General features: G+C 48.7%; 1 long non-coding RNA gene across 3 annotated transcripts in view; it reads left to right on the top strand.

Moving 5' to 3' along the window:
* Window positions 1-5,080, top strand: part of LOC102260837 — a 9,104-nt gene extending 4,024 nt beyond the window's left edge. Inside the window, exons 2-4 of one of the 3 annotated variants that reach the window (XR_001362557.1) lie at window positions 336-523; window positions 2,593-2,806; window positions 4,015-5,080. This is a non-coding gene — a long non-coding RNA (uncharacterized LOC102260837). Of the gene's footprint in view, window positions 1-335; window positions 524-2,592; window positions 3,743-4,006 lie in introns of those variants that run through there. The other 2 variants (XR_001362556.1, XR_001362555.1) reach the window with 2 other exon arrangements.
* The last annotated feature ends 33 nt before the right edge of the window (window positions 5,081-5,113 follow it).

The following is a 5,113-nucleotide window of genomic DNA, read 5'->3' as shown; positions in this document are numbered from 1 at the left end:
AGCTCCCCTCCCCTCCCCGCCCCGCAAGCTGCTTTGAGTTGCCAGCAGTTTCCCCGAGGCGATGTGCTGGGTTGGACGCTCCGGGAAACAAAGCAACCAAAACAGCTCCGGTTGACGTCAACTTCTGTTCAGAAAAGAAAATAGTTTTGTGCTCCCAGGACAAAATACCCCCCAGGGCAGGTCTCCGCTGGAAAAAGCCAGAGGGTGGGGGTGGAGACTAGCAGAACCAAAACACACACACACACACACACACACACACACACACACACTCACACACACCCCAAAACAAAAAACCTCCAAGTGCAAGACACTTTTTAACGGACTTGCAAAAACAGCCTTTTCAGATGCTGCCTGGACAGTTTGCAAACCACCGGCAGGCCTCCCGCCGGCATCACGGACCAAGGACGCACCTTGGAGAGCGCGCCGGGCCCTGGTCCGACCGAGGCTGAGTCGGCTCCTGGCGCCAGTCCTTGACCCGCTTCCAAAATCCTCTGCCATCACATGTTGGAAAACACCTCTTGAGGTTAGTATTTACCGGGAAGAACCAGAAAAACCGAGCGGCTGTAAACCTACCACTGACTCCTCTACCGCTGTCTGTCCCCTGTCCCCCCAAAGCTGCTTACTTTAAAAAACCCAATAATACAAAGTTACAGGGGAGCTCATAAAGGAGGTTTAATAAATGACCCCTCAATAGCATCCGGTGCTTCCACACACGCAATTCCAACCTGAGACACTGAGAAAAGCTTTCTCCTGCTTATTTTGGGAGAGAGGCGATCCTCGCTGGCTTCTGCCCTCAGCCCAGCCCTGCCTTCGATTCTCCCCATCCTGAAGTCCATCCAGCCCGCCCTCACCACGCTCAGGAAGCTTGCTGTATTTCCTGCACAGAGCGCATACCTTCTTTATCGAAAAGTGATTCCATGCCCTGGCCCATTTGGCTCAGTGGACAGAGCGTCGGCCTGCGGACTGAAGGGTCCCAGGTTCGATTCCGGTCAAGGGCATGTACCTTGGTTTCGGGCACATCCCCAGTGGGGGTTGTGCAGGAGGCAGCTGATTGATGTTTCTCTCTCATCAATGTTTCTGACTCTCTTTCCCTCTCCTTTCCTCTCTGTAAAAAATCGGTGAAATATATTTTTTAAAAAAATGATTCCAGTGCTGCGCGGAACGTTGGTTGCGATTATTTGACTGTCCGAGAACTCTTTACTAGAATCTGCACTAAGATGTGCACAACTCCAACACGATGCGCCCTATCTTTGGTCCCTGTGATCACATTATAAAGGACCACCCGTGTATGAGTGCTTCTCCATTTCTTAGATTACTGGAAGGTCGTGACATGATTGTTCCAGAAGGAAACCCTGCAAATGTTTCCCCCTCATTTATAACCACCCACTCCCATTTCCAGGTCACGCTTATGGGAAGGTTACGGTTATCAGAAACATACTCAGCTCTTCCTCCTCTCGGCTTCCAGTCTTCTGAGCATCATCTGTTAGATAACTGACATAGTTATCCTTTATCTGCCTGGTTCCTCTGCTAAACCAATATGCCTTCGTGGGTTAGGCTAGTGCCTGGGACCTGCGGAGCCCCCCCCCCCCCCGTCATTTCCCTGAAAGGAAGGAATGAACAGCTTCTGTGCTTTAGGGAAATCCTATCTTTGGCAAGAAACTTCTTGGTGAAAAATCTAAAATAATATGGATCTGAATGTCTACATTTAAAAATCAGGACAGTCCAGCTGGTGTGGCTCAGTGGTTGAGCATCAACCTATGAACCAGGAGGTCACAGTTCAATTCCCAGTCAAGGCACATGCCCGGGTTGTGGGCTCCATCCCCAGTGTGGGGCGTGCAGGAGGCAGCTGATTAATGATTCTCTCTCATCATTGATGTTTCTCTCTCTCTCTCTCTCTCTCTCTCTCTCCCCGTTCCTCTCTGAAATCGAGAAAAATATATTTTAAAAAATGAGGACAAAAGTAACTACAAGGCAACATTATTGTTTGCAAGTTAAAAAGAATGTAATGACTGTTTTGGTTTACTGTTTCCTTACCAGGAATTCCCTCTCTTGTAGGACACACTAGAGCAGCGGTTCTCAACCTGTGGGTCGCGACCCCTTTGGGGCTCGAACGACCCTTTCACAGGGGTCGCCTAAGACCATCGGAAAACACATATATAATTACATATTGTTTTTGTGATTAATCACTATGCTTTAATTATGTTCAATTTGTAACAATGAAATTGGGGGTCACCACAACATGAGGAACTGTATTAAAGGGTCGTGGCATCAGGAAGGTTGAGAACCACTGCGCGAGAGGAAGTGACTACAGAAGTGAGTGAGGAATCGAAGAAGAAGGCATTCATGTATTAAGACAAGGGGGTTGGGGAGGATTTAAACTGATAAATTCAAGGAATTATATGGGCTCCTGGGGGCAGAGGCCAGAAACACCTTTGGTTTGTCACTTTAAGTCATTTCTTAGTTCATCACTTGTTTCTACCTCACCCCTCCCAGGCCAGGCTTTCTTGATTTAATCACTAAAAGACTCATCAAGTATTTGGGAGCTTAAATATGACTTCAGGCTGAAGCTAGTTTGACACGTCTTGGTTTCAGAGTTTCACTACTGAATTCCTTGGACTTCCATTGAAGACCGTCTTGAGCAATGTTTTTCTGAACTCGGATGAAAACAGAACCCGTGCCATGCAACTCTACAAAGTGGAAGAAGAAAATTTCAGAAGAGCAAGGTCTATGTCTTATCGGTCACGGCGGGCCTGATTCCCTGCCAGCAGAGTTCCCGAGCATGTGGCTGGCACACGGTGGACGCCCGGTAAACGTACACATATGCCATATGCATGTGTGGAGAGAGTTAACCCCCACGGAAGGGGATGCAGCCAAGTGGTTCAAAACTTCATCTTTGAAACCAGTCTGCCCGGGTTTGACGCCTGGTTTGGCTTTACCAGGGGCCCTCTTTCGTGTCTCAGTTCTCCCACTTTATTATCTGGATGATGATAATAATAGCCCCTCCATCCTAGGGTTGTTGTGAGAGTTGAATGGGTTAATATTAGTGAAGGAGGCAATCCAGTGCCTGGAGCATTAGCAAACATCCAACGGTTAGCTCTTGCTCTGAAGGCTTGGTGATAAACAAAACACCAAGGCCAGGAGCCTCCCAGAGGGTGAGCGGCTCGGCCAGGTCTCCCAGAGCCCAGGTTGCCCAGACCTCACTGGGCAGGAGAGTGAGGCCCACAGCCCAGGCTTGAGTCACTGGACCACACTGAGCTTCTAGGAACCAGAGAATGAAACTGAAGGAAGGAAGGAAGGAAGGAAGGAAGGAAGGAAGGAAGGAAGGAAGGAAGGAAGGAAGGAGTCTTCAAGGGAACAACTTCCTTAAAATACGTGTGTCATCTGACTTGGGAATCTTTGAGAGTTGGCATCATCTTGGACCGAGGCTTGGGGCCCTGAGCACAGCGGGCCTGGCCCAAGAGGCAGCTCACCTTTGCCACTTGGCACCTAACGCACTGGGACTGTTTTCTTGGGCTGTTGGGCGTAGGGACCCACTTGTGTCTTGGGAGAATGACAGGAAAAGTTCAGAGCAGGGGTGAGGAATGTCCGGCCCGCGGGCTGCTGCATAAGGCCTGAGAAATCATTTGGTCTGGCCCTGTCAAGACTAATTAAATGTTTGACCAGATAGAGCAGGCTAATGTTTAAGTTGATCATTCTGTATGGCCCTCAAGTGATGTTATCAAGATCCAAATGGCCCTTGGCAGGAAAAAGGTTCCCCACCCCTGGTTTAGAGGCAAAGGAATGCCCACAAACCCACCAGACTAGAAGGAGAGGTTTCCTGCTGAACCCCCGGGCTGTCCCAGCTACATCTCCCGGGAGGGAGCGAGGAGAGAGTTGCCTGTTTTTATCTGTGATGCTTTGTCAAAAAGCAGGTCAGCTTGAACTTAACACAAGGATTGACAGGAGAGGAGTTTTTAGTTTCTGGTTGCTACCTGGTAACTATAATTATCTTTTCACCCACCGCCAGTCTCCTAGATGTTTTTAAAGCAAGTAGTCTGAGGGGAACGTAGTTCTCCAGAAGGCCATTGTGTTCTTGTGGAGCCTAAGATATTCTGCTGTCATCGTATTCTGATAACAAAACTTCATCTGCTCAATAAAGAAGTCCAGGGTGAGGGCTGTCAACGTTCAAGTAAAATTAATATAGTTTCTTTACCTTCGTAACATATCTTTAAAGGGTGTGTAGGACTGAAGTGGATGTTAGTCCTATTATTCAATGACCTTTATTTCAGTGTCACTGCAATACTAATTAAGGTGGAAACGGAGATATGTGTTAATGTCTTGTAACAAATACATGTATTTTAAATAATGGAGGAGCCATGAAAGCGTTCATATTCTAGGGCCCAGAAATTGCCTCTGGGAATTCATCTTCTTAAGAAATACCGAGTTCTATTTGCATTTTGGTCAAGTTGGGCTCATTGCACAGAGACAACTTGGGCAGGTGGGTTTCAGTGTGTGTGCAGTGTGCTCCGCAGCCGCCTGTCCCGATGGCGGAGACCTGCCTCTGCTCACAGGCGTTAGAGAGCTCGCGGTCGCTGGGTGAAGCGAGGGAGACGCAGGGAGGCCTGTGCTGTATCGGGCCAGGCGCCTTGGAGGGCGATCCATCCGTATGACGGTGGAGACAAAGGATGTGAAGGAAAAGGGCAAAGCAGGATCCGCTCAAAGCTCCTATGGCCACGCCTTCGTGACTTTGAGAACGTTCAGGACCAGATTTGGAAGCTCTGGATGTCGGAACTGAGTACCTGGGAATCTGGTGGCAATTCAGGGATGTGCTGAGGAGCGGGTCTAGGCCTGCCCCGTGGCTATGTTTCTAAATGAACTAAAAAAGAAAAAAAAAATCCCCTTTTAAATACCCAGAAGCACTAACCCACATTTTGAACTAATTGACTTGCTTTTTCTTAGGAAAGCTTAATTTAGCCGTGAGGGGCGCATCTGAATATTTAAAGACGCCCTGGATGGGTTTGTTCTATTTCTTTACTTTGATGCTGGAGACCCAGGCTTGGCACCGGACAGGGGAGGACAGCCCTGGAGAGGGGCGGGGGCAGGGCACACAGCGACCTAACCCCTCTGCTTTGGG

This window comes from Myotis brandtii, unplaced genomic scaffold (genome assembly GCF_000412655.1).
Source record: "Myotis brandtii unplaced genomic scaffold, ASM41265v1 scaffold107, whole genome shotgun sequence".
Taxonomy (NCBI): Eukaryota; Metazoa; Chordata; class Mammalia; order Chiroptera; family Vespertilionidae; genus Myotis; species Myotis brandtii.
This window is presented reverse-complemented; position numbering and strand designations above follow the sequence as displayed.